Genomic DNA, 20,026 nt, shown 5'->3' with positions numbered 1-20,026 from the left:
TTGTTTTGGAGATTCCTTGACCGATAACGCGATGCATTGTTTCCGTTGTTCCCAATTACACGTTTTCCAAAAAAACATTATGCAGCTCCTTCCGAGCAGCTTCGTTTATTTTGTCAGCGTAATACATGCAGCATTTTCAAAAAGTTTCCATGGTTTTTGCTGGTGCTATTTTCCCTGCGAATTACAGGCTTTTGATATGAATTTCATCTTTCTTTATGCTTAAAGCCTCTCTAGAATTGAGTCGATTTACCTTCAATCCCAGTATATTCTTCGCTTCTTAGTCTAGCATTTTTTTTTATATTCACTTTCCATAGCTCAGGATGTTTTGTACGTTTTAAATGTTTTCTATATTCTTTTAAAGTTTTCGATTGTTTCACCTGTTTAGGCAGTACATAATCTTCTACATCTAATTCTGTTTGTCGCAATGAGTTGAATAATTCAATGTTTAGTGGTAGATCTAATAGGGTAACAGAAGTAGGAGTTCATAAAGTTATTACATAAGAAAATAAATTGCACAATAAATATTGTTATTTAATACTTCTGAATGAGTTATTTGTTGAAGGTATTACATCATATTGATAAACAAGTATTGGAACTAAACTTATAATAGATGTATCCTTTCACCACTGAATATTTGTAGATGTATTATCTAAAAAATTTTCTAGATTTGCAATAATAAAAATCTTCAATAAAATAAACTAAAATTAATTTACATAAGGACATGTACATACAAAGTTTATCTATTCATTTTTTACTTATGTTGTTTTGATATTTGTTATAAGATAACTGATGGAATAATGGTTGACTTTGATTTATGTATATATTTTGTTCATTGAACCAAGGTTTTACTTCTTTCCTTCTTATTTGTCCATTTTGAGCATTTATTATTATTACATTTTGCTCCATTTTATTATCTTCCTAATTACATTTGATATTCGTACATTCATCTAATTATTTCCACTAACTATACATGAATTTTTAACAATTCATTTCATGTTTTTATACCTCATTTTATCATGTCTTACACAGAGATAAGAAAGTGGAGAACATCATAGATATAGCTTGTTACATATACTTCCTATCTCATAATCATGTAATACTTTCTAGGTTATGTTTCATTCCCTTCTTTTAAAATTACTTGACAGAACAACATTGATAATAAGGGAAAGTAATACATGATATCCACCATAATAGATCAAAATAGAAAATGATTTAAATCTAATCATAAAAATTGTATCATTTATATTAAATTAAATTGGAACAAAAGTTTTAAATATCAAAGTAAAATATCATTTATAATAGTAAGCGTAAAATATGATGATACAAAAAATATTAATAACAAAAATTTATTGTATCACAGTAACAGAATCTGATTTTTGAAGTTATTTAAGGAAAAAGATCGGTGTAAACATAATCCAAATATTGTTTAAAATTTTGTAATTTTAATGTCATGCTTTGACTAAAGATGGTGATATATCGCGCCAAAATGCTTTTCAGCCATTATTTAACAGTTTGAATTCGGTTATCGAATCTGACCATAAGCTTCCGCGTCTTCCTCGTACATATATCTTAAAAACTGGTACGTAAGATATCAACATTCTGTCGAAAAACGTTTCAGAACACAAAACTTTGCAGTTTGTTAACAGATCTTCGTTAAAAATTTATACATATCTGCATTAACCTATATCTTCTTCGAAACTAATAAAGTATCAGTTCATACAAAGTTTTGCGTTTTTTCAATCATATTTGTAAGTTCTGTGTGTATATAATATAATAATAGACGAATTAATGATAAATATTACTGTAATATAATATTTTAAAGCATAAAATTTAATTTTTAATAATATTAGTATATAATTTGTATTTTTCAATTTCGCCAATTTCTATTTTTAATACTTAATAATTTAATTAATTTTTAATAATAACGTTCAATCTTTAATAACGTATCAAAATTTAATAGAACGAAAGATGTTTAAAATTATTAATTTCTTTTAGGTTAATTTCTTTTAGCACGATAATTGAAAAATATATTTAAATCCAAAATTCTCGTAGAGGTCGTATAGATGGCAGCACGCGACGCAATTAGAGGCGCATTTGACAGTCGTGAAAATTTGTTCGGAAACGTTCGACAAATGGCGTTCGGTATTAAAAGTGCGATGTGTGGTGCGTGTAAACAAAAGTACATTGAAGTTCTGCGAAATGTTTGGCAAACCTGACGCCAGCCTGCGATAAATGTTAACTTCGTCAAACGATTCTGTGAACGTTGGTGTCGAGGAGTATTTTGGTTACCATCCGGTCGACAAGGCATTCCAACGTGCATTGTCGGTGAGTGTCTTTTAGGTTACCCATTGATTTGCGAACAATGATTTAATTTATATTAATCGTCTACACATTTCATATAGCTTCTCGTGATCGTAAAACTATTTCGTTCTCTCGATTTTCTGTCAGGAATTACTTCATAATCTAGAAATCGCGACACATTCTTTTGTCAGCCATTTACTTTTTAATTGTCATCTAACTTTATTGACACATGTAGCACTCGTGAACCTTGAGAGAGAACGAAGTGTATAAACGTCTCATTTTCTTTGTAACTTCCCTGACATCATCGATATTTATCTTTTCTTTTGATAACTTTGTTTATTTATAATCTAGATTTACTTATACACAATCACTTCCTTCTTTAAAGACTTACAAAGTTGAAAAACATTTAGCGTGGTATTTGTTTTTATAATCATATATTCCATATTATAATAATTATGTACCATAGAATTATGTGTATTGTATTTAATATTCTCTTTTTTTTTGGCTTGTTACGATTAATTCCAAAGTACGGGAAGTTCTTTTATTTTTTTTTAAATATTCATATATCGGTAAAAATGTAGCAATTAGTATGATACGTGTATATTGTGTACATTCATATATGTATTATGATCAAGTAACCTTGAATGCTCTATAGCGAGTTGTTTATGTTAAAACACATCATTTTTGTAAATCCTTCGATAGCTCAGTTGGTAGAGCGGTGGACTGTAGTTGGTTGGTTCTCGGAGATATCCATAGGTCGCTGGTTCGAATCCGGCTCGAAGGAGAAATTTTTTTAATTCTTAAAATCGCGATTCTCGTTTTCATCCGTATTTTTGTTATTTTTATATTATAAAAAGTAACATAAAATTTATTTAACCATATAATATGAAGAGACAGAAGAATAATCAATTCATATTTCTGCGGTATTAAATGAAGCTTTTCTATTTTTCGAATACGCTGTTAGAATTTGTTAATTGATGCAGTGTAACTATTATAATTGGTTTATTTCGTGTGCCAAATACTTGCTGCCCTCTGCAAGCGCAGTTGCATATCACAGATTATGTCTTTGGCGGTAATGCAGTTTATAGTTTTTCAGTACGGTAATGTGGCGCATTAGTTACACGTGTATTTTATTTTCAAATTATACAATAAAAATCTTCAATCTTTCCATATAATATACAATATCTCATAGAAAATGCATATTGGATATTCAACGAACTTCTGGGACTTTCAAGACTTATCGAAAATTTAAAGACTTAGAACTTGTATAAATTCAATATTCAACATTGATTGAGGCTTTCAAAGGATTTAACTGCTGAATAATATTCGAGCCGATCGATCTTTTACACTATCGAGAAGCTACGAATTATTTCGAAATTAAGATTAAACGACCATCAATTGCTATGAAAGCCGAATTAAAGTTTTTGAGATCTGAGACTATTGATTCAGCGAAGGCTCTTTTTATAAAAAAATGGGGGATAGGAGAAGACCATTAAAATGAAATAAGTTAATATAAATATGAAATAAAATTTATTTCGTAATGAGTTATATTTAATGTTTTTTAAATATGCATTCTTAAAATACAGTTTTTCAAATATTTTTTATAAGACAATTTACTCTTTCTACTCGTAAAATAAAATATATTTTTCTTAAAGTAGTATGGGTTCTGAGACGACGAAGCTAGAGGCTTTTGATAATCTCCGTCCCTTAATCCGCGACTGCTATTAAACATATAGTGTATAGTAAATGTATTATATTAATATACACGTATATCTACTAAGAATCTATTATTATCTACTGATAAGTGTAAATAAAAAAATGTGTAGGTCATTCAAGCGTGTTGCGAAGGTAAAAAGGGATTAATCTGTGTAACCGATCGAGCGGATCACTCGCGAGATGCAACGCTGATACACCACGGGGGCGCGCGCGTTCACGTTAATTTATCGCCAGTCCGCTCTAATCGTCCTTCGTAATTTATTACTACTCTGTTCATATTTATTGGAGGGATGGCAGGCCTGGTGTATTGTGCGCGCGAAATTGCTTATATTGTTGCCTGCTCGTGGGATCGCGATAAATTATTCGTTGGCTAAGGTGTGATACCTGACGCGCGCCCGATAGATCGCAATTGTGGCTGAACATGATTTGATATGGTACTTTATGTCCCGGAGCTTTGCGCGCCCTCTCGTACATCAATCGCGAGAATTCTCCTCTGCATTAGGGGATTGTTGGAGCGATATGATGCTAACTTTGAATTTACATTTAAATTTTAAAAACGATTGAATTCTTTTTCAATTGGAAAGTCAGGTTATCTTGGAATTAGGAGAATGATTCAGTTTTCTTATATTATCTAATATATAATTATGTTACGTCCGGTGACTCTCTACACAAACCAGGCCCCACATCGCGGGCAAGATGGCAGTCAGATTTCTACACACTCTTACTGCGTACCCTCAATAGTCATAAGGACCCACGATAAATCTTGGCATTTTCATAATTAAGGTCCTTCAGACTAAAATATCTTTTATTCCAAGTGTTCCTTAAATTTATTGTCTACTACGGGAAGATAGAGGAAATTTGGTTTGTAGCGGCACTCGACAGTAAACTTTCCAACGGTTTCTGTCGCGTGGCTCGCTACACAAAGACCCTGTTCTCCGGACAAGATGATTGCCAGATGTCGGCACATCTTCACGAAATATTTTCAGCTAGCCCAAGGATCTTACGATTTTTATAGCTGAGATTCTCCAAAGGAACAAGTAGTCTTTGTCCTTCACATACCACGGAAAATACGGGAAGTCTGTTTTCCGCACGTACGATGCTTTCCGCTAACAACTTTCTCTCAAGGGCGGTCAGCACCCTTCTCCAACCACCAAACAGAAATTAACCAAGTAACAGCAACACCCACTTCCCTCATTTTCCGAACCAAGGCACTTCTCGACGAATCCGATGATCTGGTATCTTGGGACACACCCCAGGAGAGTTTTCCTCTGCAGCATCATCGTGACGGAGAGGCAGTCAATGATGGGCTAGAGCCCCGCGACGCATCGTGAGCGATCATCGTCCGAACCGACGCCGCGCGTCCACCGGAGTCGAACTATTAACCGCGAATCATGAACCGATACTTGTAACCACGAGTTGTACGCCAAGTGTACACACTGAATAAACATCTCTGTTGTTAAACATATTCGAGTGTCCTTCAGGTTCACTGAAGGAACCTCAGGTTTATACATCTCAGGTTTTTCTCACGTTCCGTATCTCCCACTAGCAACTTTTTCTCGTGGGCGGCTAGGACCCTTCCTTGTCCACCAATCTTCTTCTTATCCAATCAGAAGCAATGACTATTGCCCTCACTTTCCTAGCCAAAATTGTCATCAACAAATCCGACGGTCCCGTGCGCTAGACACACCCATCGCTAGCTTTCCTCCGCCACGGCATCGTCATCGAACTTTACTGATTTTCCACCTTTAAAACAGTCAACATCTTTTGACTGGTTTTACATCCTTAGATCAGTCAACATCTCTCTACTAGTGGCCAAGTCGCTAAATCGCTGAACCCATCTCTCGGTTCTATCTTACTTGCGATTTATACTTCTCGCGATACCGTAACTCACTACTTGCAAGTTACTCCTACTACGATTAACATCGTGGTCTTGCTAATAACTATTCGAGTCGAACACTTCTAATCTTATTGTAAACGACATTACAATTCGACATCGTAACTTAACCCGCGAGTGTCTCCGAACATTTGTATACTCTGCGAGAATAGTTGTTGGAATAAGTGTATGTTATAACCTGTTAAACTCAGTCTTATACTGATTCAACCACCTCTATTATCCTAATTGAAATAGAGGGTTGATCAGTTGTGGCGTCGATAATCTAATTGTAACGGGAATTTACGACTCCCGTTGACGCGCCTCCTTCGCGATCGCTTCTTTCCGCGAACGGTCGAACAAATTATCTAATATATTTATGTATAATTCCTGTCTAGTTTTAATTGTAAGACAGTTTTAACATAACATATAAATAAAATTGTATGTATTGCACGTACAAATGACTTTGTGAGACCGTACGTTTTAAAATGTTTACGCTTGGTGAAACTGATCTCGAGCTGTGACTCGAGAATGTCTCGCGTGATACGATCACAGATATCATATTACATGAAATCAATACTCACATTTGATACTGCTTCAATATGAAGTAGCGTTCACGTTGTTTAATTTTAAACGTTAAAACGATGTTAAACCGCATATCTGTAGCGGCACATGAATCAACGAAAGATTCGAATCGAGAGAGACTCATATTGTTGTACGTTGGAGTGTCAACGTTGTTTTGGTTCGTTAGATTCAAAGGTAAACGAACTCCGGACAAAATATTATCGCTGTTATTTGTAATCGTCAACCGGAGCATTATAGCGAGTCATACAGTCGAACAGTGAATGTAGAGTTGAACAGTAGCAGCATGGAGCGTGCGACGATTACGACCGTTATGCACTATCTCTGTATTAGTACTTAAAGTGATTTTAATATTCATTGACTATGACAATTTTATCACTCGTCTCTTTAATAAACCGACACGTATAAATATCCACCTCATATCGAAGTATTAGAGCTCAGTATATTTAACCAGATATGCACTGTGATAGGTGCATTCGTGTTTTCTGTATGCGGCGAGGCAAGTCTCACCGTATGTACTTGAGGATTCGATACTCGGTTATTCATTATAAATATTTATACAAAATTCCATTAATTGCAAATAAATATATCTTCATTCAATTTTAATATACTTATAGGTGATATATGTAGATGTGATACCTACTAGTGATCTTTTATGGCTCTAAACACTAATAAATGAGTCGTTTCGACTTCTTTCTGAACCAAAAATAACATAATGCATATAATATAAAGAAACACATGTGAAATACATTTACATTAATAACGATAAACCTTGCCTCACATTAGTTTGTTATAGCGAATCATCAGATTGTTCCGCAACTGGCCAACCGATTCATCCGGTCAAATATTTGCTTCCGGAATTTCGATGTTAGCCAATCTGCCAACTATCAATGGCGTAGCTTTTCGTCGTTCGTATAACGTTAATCGTGTGGCCTGGTTATGCGTAATTTCGCGGTGAAACGATCGTCTGTCGGCACGTTGCGCGATTTCTATTTGTAATTAGAGAAAGCGAACGAATTCTTAATGCGTAAAAATGTCTGTATTATTAACACTTTTACAACGGGTGTCATGTATGCGTGATTTTGTCTGGCACTGATTAAACAGCGTGCAAGTAAAAAATTCTGGCAAATAAAACAGATGTTTAGTGAGCGGATTTGCTAATTTTCACTATGCTGGTGATCGCTCGATTCTAAATTCAGTCGCTTAACACGTTGACTGTAACAGTGGCCATCGGTGACTCACGTTTCTAAATTTTTTAGAATGACTAAAATAAGATCAATTTCTTAACAAATTATCGGTAACGTGAACAATTTGGACAACGTTATCAGAGAAAATGTGCCCAGATACAACATAGTAATATCTTGCAAAAATTAAACGTTATTATTCAACGTATTGCGGTTCTCAGGGCAGTCAACGTGTTAATCCGACAACGTCATTGAGGAAAAATTCTAAAATATAAGTAACCAGATATTCTGGTACAGACTATTATTCGCGATAAAGTATTAAATGTGCGTGAAACTTGGCGAAAATGTAATTATTGGCAACGTTCTGATCATTTCGAAGAATGAATTCGATGTAACACGCGACGTGTTTTCTTTTGAATTATTAATTATTCGCGCGTTAAACGTGATTCACGCGGATAGAACGATTCATGAGAATCGGCGCCATCGAGGGAGGACGATTTTGATAAATGGTCGGTCGCGATTCAAGCAAGATAAAACGTTGCCATTGGCAGATAGCCCGTATGAGTCGCAATCGTATCGTTCGAACGCGCGTGGTTGTGCCCGATGGAGGGTGAAACTTTTCCTTTTTTCGCTGGTTTTCAGGGTGCAGATGGAAGCGGCTGATTGTCCAGGATATAGTGTGTGAATTTCATGTAGATCGCATCATGTAGATTTCAGGAATTTCTCCTCGCGAATGAAAGTGACAAATTTATTCTAAAGCTACAACTATATTTTTATTATTACGAATATTACGAGTTTAAAGATCTAAAAGAAGTAAAAAGCTGGCTGGATTTAATGGTCTTGACGAATAGAAAAATTGTACATGAGTATATAAAATATGAATTGTTTCAATAAAGATTTAACTGATAATTGGCATTTGTTAAATTCTTTGATATTCTAACCGAGAATAGAACTTGGAAATTTTCCTACAAGAAAGAAAAATAGACTAAATATATCGATAATTTGCAGAAAGTTACCATTTCTATTCGAAGCTCGAAGAATTTGAAGAGAAGTATGAATCGAATATGAATCTAATACAATTTACGCAATTCAAATAATTTCGAATGTTGCTGGTTCGGTAAATGCCACGTAACATTAATATTAGCGATTTTTATTTTCGTGGTAATATAGAAAATAACCGAACGTTGAAATTCCGAAAACAATCGTCATCGTTTAGTTAGCTATGAACGTACGATAAAATTCTCTTCTTGAACGTGGTCCAGCGATCACAGGCATCGACTCAAGTTTCAACCAGCAAATCGCTCTCGTTGAAAGAACGGCCGGTAGTATTCAGAGAGCAAACGTGGAGGACAATTCTCGGAGGATCGAGGACGTCTCTGGGACTTGAGACAGTCGAGTTGGCGCGCCATCGGGCAGTAGCATTGAAACGATACTGTTAAAAGCGTTTCATTAGCCGGGCATGCTCGACGGGGTCATTGTTCGACGGATGACCAGTAGCGGAAGACGCGAAAGGAGAAACTACTACGAGGATCAATATTGGCCGGGACCGGTATTTGTTTGGGACGAAGCGGATTGCACGCGGCCGACACCGAAGTTGGTTCGATTCGAGATGGAACTCTTTCATTAAATCGAAAAACGTCCACCGTTTTACCGTGAAAGATCTCGAACCAGATCCTGGGACGGTGGATGCTACGCTTTCTTGGGGAACAGGTGCACTCAGAGAGTCGATTTTCTTGTCCGCTTCCTTTTCTTTCTTTTTCTTTTTTTTTTTTTCGTTGCATAATCGGAACTTGTTTCAGAAATAGATCAGTGTTGCCACAATAGGAAGGGTTGTTCGGTAACGAATATTCTTTTTAAATGCTTCGAGTAAGCAAAGCTTTGCTATTAAATCAATTAGGTTACAGAAATGATATTATATGAAAATGAATATAATAAGATTTGGGAAGGGTTGTTTGGCAAAGAATATTTTTTTTAGACGCTTCTTGCTACACAAGCTTCGCTTTTAGATCTATTAAGGTTGATATTACTTGACGATGACTATTCTAAGATTAAATAACTTGGTGTGAGTATTTTTGGAGTAGATTCCTATAAACGTGTGCATTTCTTCTAAGATTCTTTTAAATTGACGTTTATAGAATGACAATATAGAATGACGATAATTAATTTTCGCTTGATATTTCAATAGGAAATGATAAGTATATAATAGACATCGATATTAAATCATCCGTTGCTTACGAACGAAACAACGACACGAAAATCGAGTTTATTATTCCATTGCAACGTTAAGCGAATGCAAAGTTATTTAAATCGAAACGGAATTGATCTAGAGTTGTTACGGTTGCCGTCTAAATTGTTTTTCGTTGTAATTGAAGGAAGAATCCGATGCACGCTCTTTCTCGTCGTAAAAATACGATAAATATTTAACAGCAGCGATTTTCCATATATTAATAATTCGGGTGGACATTGTGCCAACAGATTCCGAAATATTCATGAAAATTTATAGCTGTAACGCGACATAATGGCAGAAAAATGCCGATGAATAATAAAAATTAATGGCGACTGTAAACTAACCCTGGTAGACCCGGGACTTTCTAAAAACGCGACGTTGCACGAGTTATGAACGAGCTAGATCTCCTCTTGGACCTCGTGGAATCGATGGAAAAGAGCAGAAAGAAAAATGACTATGAAAGTGTAAGAAATTCTTGATGGCGGATCGATAAATTTTAAGGAATATCGTTTATTTCGGGCATGAAATTGAATTTTTCTGACAAAATTCATGTTTAGTTCCTTTAATGTACATATCTTTCCTGCTCTTACATTTTGCTGGAAAATTTCATCTTCTTAGAATATAAGAATATAATATTTAACTTATGATATTAGATGTAGTGTTTGCTTAGTGATTTTTACTCACGATAAAAGAATCACAAAAATACTCTATTATCCCTTAATCGTCGAATCGTGGATAACCGTAGCAGTTTAGATCGGATTTAATTTCGTTTAATTTTTGAAATACTAATATTAATTCGTGTATCCTATACTCTACGTAATACTGTAATATACAATACTTTACTACGTAGGAATTCAAACGAGATATTCTCAAATTGAAACTAGCTTCGTTCAGACTGTTGTGCATATCAGTCAAAGATCAACATTGCTGAATCTCCATAAACACTGATACTGTGGTACCAGAGAGAAGAAAGAATATGTAATCTTAACCTGGTTCAAGATGAAAAATCAAAACATGAATCATTGTAAACCAATAATTCTCACTTCAAACCCCGTTATTCGTCGCCATAAAGGAAACCCCGAACAGCCCTAATAATCGATAAAAGTGCCAACCATCAAATATCCTCGGCATTTATCGTCGCCAACTAATACGAAAAAACGAGCCACCTGGAAACTCGTTTTACTCCAAGATCTCTGGTGAAGATAAATCAAACCGGTGGACGGAATCGAACGTGGTAGATTCGTTTGCTGGAAAAAAACTAAAGCCCTGGCGAAACAGCGTAGGGTGGAAAGGAGCAATTGATAGGGATTTTAATTAAAATTAGGAGGTTTTGCCGGAACCGCCGTGTTACGCTTTCGACAATCGTTTCGGCTCGTCGTTCTCGATTTGCATAACAGTAAAGATCCCCGGGATTTCCCCCTTATGCACGGGGACACGTAACACGTGATCGTTACTTAGGCAATTTCATTAACCGCGAACCTACTTCCGGCGTGCTCTCTCGACGAACGATACAGCGCAGGGAATTGCGTCACGATCACGTAACAGAGCGTACATCTTCTTTCCAGACTGGTCTCGACGTCGTCGTCTTTTCGTCTTGTTACACTGTTCTGTCTCTGCCAGGATGGATAGTGGATTTTGCTAATTTCGTAGGAGGATCTCGACACTTGTGTAAGATAATAATCGAGAGACCTAACGAATATAATAACTGTGGGTGTGGAGTATTTTCAGAGGCTATTTAACGCTGTAATTTATAGCAATCCAGGAAACTTACGAGTCGCATTTGTAAGCTTCATGCGACTTGGGTAATCTGGAGTATCGCTGATCTACACGATCGTCGGGAGTCTCTATCGAACGCGTTTTAAATTCCACACAATTTGCGTAATTTCAAGCGTCGTTGGTGTTGGAAATTTTCGAGGATGTCGATCGGAGGTGTCCCAAATTTGACGCAGTTTGAGTAATTCCGAGTGTCGCTGGCCTGGAGAATTCTTGAGAATTTCGATTCAACTTGTTTCAAATTTAACGCAATTTAAGTATCTTCGACCGTGGCCAACTTGGAGAATTTCTGAGATTTTTATCCGAGCGCGTTTTAAATCTAGTGTAATCTAAATAACATCGAATGTTATTGGTTTGGTAAATTTTCGAAAATTTTCATCGAGCTGCTAAACTTGGGACAGGTTGGCAATTTTCATTCTCCTGCTGCTTTGGGAAGTATCCTTTTGCGAGGTGCTTAGCAGTTCTGCGATATCTTTTGTAAACTCCTGAATATTTATATTTATATTTACATGGTAAAACGACGTTCGTATGAATTATGGGTTAAATATGACACTGCTTGGATCGTGTTTCACGTATCGCTGTAGTCAAGGAAATTTTCCAATAGATATTTCAATTTAAACATAATGTTATGTAAGATTCGAGACAGATGGTCGACGAGGAGATTCTTTCGTTGAATTTAAGATTAGGATTGGCATGGAGAGTCTGGAAAAACTCAAGATTTATCAGACAAGTCAGGACTTTGACGTTTTAAAAGGAACGTCGTGAAAGCTATTTTCGATGCGGTATTACGTGAACGTTGGTATTGCGAGATTTACTTGCAGATTTATTTCGTGATTTATTTCGAGATCATTCAAATGGTATTCTATGCCGTCTAATCGATTCGGCGATCAAAGGCACCAAGTGATTCTGCATATCTGTCATATGTACAAGCATATTGAGTAGGTATATACTTATTCGGCAAATATATCCAGCGAGTGGTTTTTGATGCATCGTGACCGATGTAGTCACCAGGAAGAACCGTATCTTGGCGTGGCATCGCGATTCTCAAGCCAATGAGGCCGTTAGGCAGACTATTTCCTTCGTGTCGGTCGTAACGGTGACACCGGGCTTTATTACGATTTCGAGGGGAATGCGAAATCACTTTAACTCGGTGTTACGATGTTACCAGTGTAGATACTGTTGGAGACGTAAAATTACTTTGACAAAACACTGACAAGTCAGAAATACGTTATTTCTCGTACTGTCACTTATCGCTTGGAACAGCGACTTTCATGCTTTTTCGTCTCATTGCACAGATGAACTAATTAAGATTTCATTGAAATTATCACAGTGTAGAAGTTTGCAAAAGCTTCAGAATAACTTTTTCGCTGTAAATTATCAGAAGTCAAGTATCAGTTTGACGGTAACTTTCTTTTCAAATTATTCGAAAACATCGTCAATTGATTCTATCTTCGAGTTTCTCTACGTTGTGGTAGTAATTTCAGGAAGCAAAAGCTGCTCTGTATCTCGAATTTTATCTAGGATTCGACGATATGGATTCTTGCAATGCGGAAAGTCACTGATATAGATGCACGTATCTTGCAAGTCCCAAATCTCTCGTTTCGTTTCGATTGCGTCCAAGATCGTTTTTCTCAATTTCGGAAACGCAGACTATCTACCTTTACGACTCGAAGGTCGCCAATATCTGATTCTGCCGTATCGGAAGTTATTCGATACTTTGTGTGGCCAATCATCGTGCATTTCTTTCCTCTGCTAATTTTTATCGATCTTATTCCACTATTATAATTTCTATTCATCGAATATTTCCGGTATGTCGTAGTTACGCTGTCGATGAAAATAAAATTCTTCTTTAAATCAATTAAAAACCATCTTCGAACAACTGAAATCTTTACTTATCGCTGTTTTCAGCAAACGCCTCTTGGAAAATATCTAGACTGTCTACGACAAGTATTTGTACCTCATTGTAATTCATTAGGTAAACTAATTAATTAGGTAAAGCAAGATTAAATCTCGTGTCGTTTAGTAGTACCTTCGTGTCGTTACAAACGATTATATGCTGTGAAAATGAAATGTAGGACCTGCTGAGAGAACGCTTTACCGAACAATAAGGATATTTACAAATACTTTTCGTGTAGCCATTGCGTGGTCGAAGTAAATTTATTTCATATCCGAATTACGTCACGTTCAGAGTCAAAGAATCAGCCATTACGAAGAGTCGAAGAATATTCGCACGTAGTTTCCACTATGACTTTGAATAGAATGCAAAGTAGTTAGTTGGAGATTCAATGAACGCGTAAACCTTAGAATACCGATAAAGTTGGAACGGTCACGCGACTATCGTTGGCGATCAGGACGGGGCGGTTGGCAGAGAAAAGATGATCTCCGACTCAGCGAGCAATAAAGGTGATGGTGCGTCTGAAATTCGCGCGGATTCGAATTGGACGCGTTCCACCGCAGAGACAGATTAAATTCTTTCACCCGGAAGTTCAGCGTTTTTTAATTTCATTCCTGTTCCCACAGAGAAATATTACTTCTCTCGTTTTGCGTTCATCTTTAAAGCTTGGCGCTCTTTTTTTCCAAAGTATTTAATACTCTTATTACGACTACGAAATTTTTTTAATCTCACCTTAAGAATCCAACGTCTTTAACTTTATTCCTGAACGTTGCACTTCTGGTAGTACGAGATTTATTCGATTCCATGTTTAAAGAATCGGAGTGAGGAAGAGTCTCGATCGTAATTTTTCGAGTCTGCCGGCGATATTTAAAGATCCAGTGTAGGTGAAAACGTTAAGTAAGAAGGGAAGTGCTGTCCGGACAGCTGTATTCAGAGCGGGCCGTTGGAAATAAAGATTCTTCGTCTGTTTCTCAATCTTTTACCGCGACCCTGTACGTGATCCGTTTACCATCGTGGAATCGGTAAAAAGTAATAGCAGTTTTACGAGTAGCGCATTCTGGATTCGTTGCGTTCCTGCTTTAGATCGATACCATGGATTCTTTTCGCTATACTCGTGCAAATTTTCCTGAACGAAAATGAAATTCGTCTCTTTCCAAAAGTTGATCTTTGTAACTAATATGCTGATTTTTACGTGTTCATAGGAAATTTACAGAATACACGTAATATGCAAAACTATGTAAATTATCCAAAGTATAGTACTCGTAATATTTGGTTAGTAAAAGAACTTCCTTTCTAAGTCATACTCTTTTTAGTCGCGCTTGTAAAGAAACGCTAGAGTTCGCCTTACTTTTATTCTCGTTATTTTGTTGTATACTACATATGTAAAATTGTATCTGTAATTATGTAACTTTTCTATAATAACTGAATCTTCGATTCTCTTAGATCGATTATTCGGTTTCGTTGCAAGTAATTACACGTTTCTCTAATAATTAGCCGAAATTACCGAAAACTAGGATAAGATACGGGTGGCACGCACGAGATGCATCGAGCTAGATTCTAAGAACAAATGGGACAATTCCCTGGTAGGTCATAGGTTGCCGTATCTATAGATGCGTCCCGCTTCCTGTTTCATGTTCGTCTTGGGACATACGGTTGCGTGCCTGCGTTAAACATAGTAATAAGGTACTTAACCTGATGTAATCCGTGGATAAGTTCTTCTAAGAATCTGTTTAATTACCTAGTTAATCCCTGTTACGTCACAGTTTAATTAACATCGACCTGGTGGTTAGTACATCGCGTAGGAAAATTGCTCTTAAGAAATTAATTGGAAAATCGATTCGTTACAAAGTGTAAGGGGAGAATTGTAATATTGTGAATAAATCAACGTCGTGCGACGTTCTCATATAATTTTAATAACTTCACCTTCTTTTAATCGTTCTTTGTCGAAGACGTCGATAATTCTGTTGATTTCCACCAGTATCGAGTTTGTACGAAACAAGGACGATTAATTTCTTTTATTAGGAGTATACTGTACTGTAAAAGGAGACCAGCCTATCAAGAGGAGACTGAAATACGGGCGTGAGCGAGACAATACGCGTGACAAGGCACGCAGACCATTCAACGACCAGAACTAATAACACAACTCGCGAGTCTGCTGGACACGGGAACCTCCCCGATGGGGAATTTCCTTGTGCAAGCAGCCAGAAGCTTTCATAATTCACGTCGTCAAGGATCGGGCCTTGCCCGAATCCCTTCGAGCAAATAATATCTTCCTAATTCGTTGCGACGTACCTATTCGTATTTCGGAGAAAATTGGAATGAAATTCAGAGGTAGCTACAGGTTGGGAATGAAAAATAGGAAGGTAGCTATAAAATTGGAACGCTGGAAGTAAAAATACGAAAGAAAGAATGTCAACGATTAAAAGTATCAACGCGATGAATTAAAAAACTCTGGTAACTTACAATTAGATAGTAGTACGCCTGAAAGAAACAAAGTAGGAAGACCGAAAAAAGATTCGAGCGATGAAAAGAGAAGCATAATAATTGATTTTTGAATTTCACGTAAAAATCGAGTACTTATTAGTAATATGTTGCGTGTGTAAGTGAACAGCGAGCTATCGTTTCAGCGAATAAACTTCTAGCATCGAAGTGTCTCTGTGTAAGGTAGGATCTGTTAGACTGTGTCGGTGACGGATTCACTTATAGACTCAAGATGCATTTCTTTGCTTCTCGTTCCTTTCCTCTTCATGTTCTTTGCAACTTTTACTTCAACAGCGCCTGGCAATCCCCATTGCAGTCACTGAACATTTACTATTACACTAGAAATTGGAACTGATGGATGAACCAAGAACTCGCGAGAGTACCTATATAGAATTTGAAACCTTCTCTGCTGAAAAGCGTGAAAAACATGGTCATGATCGTAATGTACTTACATCTCATGACGCTCTTAAAAGCTTCGTAACTTTAACCTTTAACCTACTTCGCTGAGAAAACAAAAACTAACAAAATTGAAAAATTGATGCTAATAAAGGATATTTCTTATCTCACTAACAAAATAAGACTATAACGTGATTTACTAATATCTATCAGTATAGCTCCGTTAGCTTCTGTTATATTATATTATAATCATATATTAAGCGATACACACACATAGCAGAGAATACATCAGATCGTCTAACAATCTTCACCTCTGTAAAGAATCAAAGATTCAACCTTTCACGCATACTTGTAATTTCCGTGCAATACAATGAATCGTATTAATACACGAAATCGTTTCGCGAACGTGATTCTCCTCATTCTTTGTGTCGAAACTCCAAAAGCGCGAGTTAGACGATGCTTTTGTCCGCCCGGAATGCTAATTATCGTCTTCGCAGCGTGTCTACCTCCCATGGAGTTCGACTAAAGCTGAGGGATATAGCATGGGGTGCAAAACCATCGGAAATTACAAGAGGTAAAGTAGTATACCGTGCGGTACATAAGGGTGGATAGGAGAGCGGAGGAATCCGTGCTGACATTGGGCTATATCTGAACGTCGAAGGCTCAATTTCAATTTTCCACCCTTCGAATGCAGACTGCAGCTTGCAGCTTACACAGAGTCCGATCATTGCTTTCCACGTACATCGACGCACGTGTGTATATGCCTGTGTTTGTGTGCGATCGACAGTCAGACGCGTTGGAATCTACTCGGGACAATATTCGAGGAGAAGGTTCTTCCTTAATGGCTAATAAACCAAGCCCCGATAAATCCTCTCTTGCCTATCCGCCTATTCTAATATTCTCCCACTCTCATTGTTTTTCTCCCTTTGGCCTGGCTCGTTCCGCATTTCTAGATTTCAGATTGCCTCTTTTTCCTTCGTTGAATATTCACTTCGTTTGGCCTAGCAGCCAATTTTCTTTTATTCGATTCGGCTCGAATCGTCCTTCCGGCTGTTCCGTTGTTTTTCCTTCGATACCACCATCATCCACTTTAGTCGCGCGAACGCTTCTCACCCTGGGAAATGGCGTTCTTGTTAGCTGCTGCTCTTGATGGGTTTCTTCGATCTCGTTTTTCTTTTCGCGCGGCATATGTTGATAATCTGAAATAATTTAGGATTTGGATACTATACGGTCCAATGGTCGAAGCAATAAATATTTATCATATTTCCCATAACGGTGACATAGAATTTTCAAGATGAATTTTAAACGTCGCTACTAATTTTGTTAGAGGAGCTGATTTTTGTAAGTTGTATTTTTTACCGCAACTATGATTCTTTTTTCTGCTGGTTTTAATAGTATCGTGAATATTTTTCTCTTTCGTTTTCCGGTTATAAAATATCACTCACATAGCCGTACGTAGTAGTATATTAGTTTAATTGATTTAAGAGAGGCGTTCCAATGATTTAAATGCTTCCCACATTGATTTATGTAATCTATTAGCAGGTTATCACGATGGAACGAACTTAAAAATATATTTCACCTTCGATTGCTTAGCTTCGCGACGTGGATGTATTTCATGCTATAAAACTCTGTTTGCGATGAAACACTGCAGAGAACATCAGTATTTCTTCGTTTCGATCGAGGAAATGATTTATGTTGTGTATCGAATCTTAGCGATACGAATAATCGAATATTTGTAGCGTGGTAGATTAACATGGTTCAAAAAAAGAGTGTGCTGAAAAAATGTAAAGGAGGATGAACTAAGAAAGAAAAAATAAAAAAAAATGGATCGTGTTCATAAAAACCGCCGTAATATTACATTCTTGGACAGCTTTTTCCCATCGAACCTGCTTCAGTTGTTTTGCAAGCTAATGGCTCAACGAAGCAACACAGTTATAAAAAATATAAAAATAAAAATGGTAGATAGGAATTAAACAAAAAATATTAGGTGACTGAAATATTGCCAGCCGTAGCGATTTTTTTTTTCTTTTACTATCGCGAATGATACACATCCAGATATCTCTGTTATCTGTTGACCGAGTCTCTACAATTCATCCTGAGACTTTGATTAATCTTCTGCGAAATGGTCACGCGGGAAAAAAATTATTTTGCTAGCTGAAGATTAAAATTTACGCCCGGTTGTTTATTCGTTGTCACGATACTGGATTGTATGATTAAAAAGTTATTTACGATGCCATGCTTGTTTGCTGTAATTTACCAGTTTTTGTAGGTATCATTGAACCCGATAAGTATTATTTCAAATTAAGAATCACGTCCTAATATTTAACACTAGAATAATCAAGGTCATTAAAATAATGGTTTTTAGGATTTTTACTCTTACAATTTTATAACATATTAAAAATTAGCTTTAATTTTATTGGTATAAAAATATAATCGGCATATCTCTTTGATTATAATTATCCACACAGAATAATATATTTTAATGTACATTGAAGGTTTAACGTCAAAAGATCCCCAAAACCCGTGCAACATATATGATTTCCATACAAACAGAAATAAATCCGTATAAACGCGAACCTTTCTCAAAATTTCGCCTAAGATAAATCATCATATTGTTACGGATATTTAGCAATCACGATCATAAGGACAGTCAGTCTTTATCGATATCCAAAATGTTGAAGTAATTACTTCAAGAAAAACTCTACACCTTCTTTTTTGTATATCCGTGATCTGGAGACCATTTTTTTAGTGAAACAAAAAATTCGAACTAAGAAGAGGTCCATATTATTCTGCTCTTGAATATACATTTTGTTTTGGGTTACAAGGTCTAGAAACAAAAGAGTTATAAGTAGATTTCTATTTCTTGTAGTCTTCAGCTAGAGCTACAAGGTTAACTTTTTGGTAATGTCCTTTGCTATAAATATATGAACGTGCTCCCTATCATACCCTTTCCTCTGTTGTATTGTAACACTGTAAGAGTGAGGATCTGAATCAGCATATACCTGTATTTATACGTATACTTATACTTATTTCAATATATTTTTCTATTACAAATTTATCCACTGGTTCCTCTATCAGTCAACCTCAACACAAAATATTTATTAAAAACAACCAGGCTGTCAATGGTTTCAGTCTCGCCCGAACGATGGATCCATTTAACATACCTACATACGTATTTAAATACAAATACAATTGCAAATAAAAAGGGACACGATCGACGATAAAAGAAATCGTAACAACGTTATCATTTCTCTCCATTCTCGACATTTCGAGTTCTTTTAACCGAAGCTTGGCGAGGATTTATCAGCTCTAAATAAACCTAAATCTTCCCGAATTTCTTGTAAGAAGAACCAGACCGACCTGAACTTTGCCTGGAAGTTCTTCCAAGCATAGTCTGGACAGGATTTATCAGTTCTAACCGACTATTTCAACCGGCGGCGAAGTTTTCCGCCCGCCTATACGTCCTCCATATTATTCGTGAAGAAATTACGCGGATTTTCTCGAAGAAAGAGACGTCGGGATACATTCGTCACGGTCGGACGTCCGTTTGGCCGAGAAAAGTCGAATGGCCATATTGAATTGCAAAGTTTTCACGGGTTTTC

The 20,026-nt window shown here is 36.5% G+C and overlaps 1 protein-coding gene and 1 non-coding gene across 2 annotated transcripts in view; both read left to right on the top strand.

The window, feature by feature from the left end:
- Positions 1–2,298: 2,298 nt before the first annotated feature.
- Positions 2,299–20,026, top strand: part of LOC100645804 (prolyl 4-hydroxylase subunit alpha-1) — a 375,646-nt gene continuing 357,918 nt past the window's right edge. Inside the window, exon 1 of the mRNA XM_048411100.1 lies at positions 2,299–2,325. The gene's annotated coding sequence lies outside the window, so the exon portion shown is untranslated. The remainder of the gene's footprint in view (positions 2,326–20,026) is intronic.
- Positions 2,994–3,085, top strand: TRNAY-GUA. The gene is given in 2 exon segments: positions 2,994–3,030; positions 3,050–3,085. It is a non-coding gene; the product is annotated as a tRNA-Tyr (tRNA).

The sequence above is a fragment of the Bombus terrestris genome, chromosome 12 (assembly GCF_910591885.1).
Source record: "Bombus terrestris chromosome 12, iyBomTerr1.2, whole genome shotgun sequence".
Classification (NCBI taxonomy): Eukaryota; Metazoa; Arthropoda; class Insecta; order Hymenoptera; family Apidae; genus Bombus; species Bombus terrestris.
This window is presented reverse-complemented; position numbering and strand designations above follow the sequence as displayed.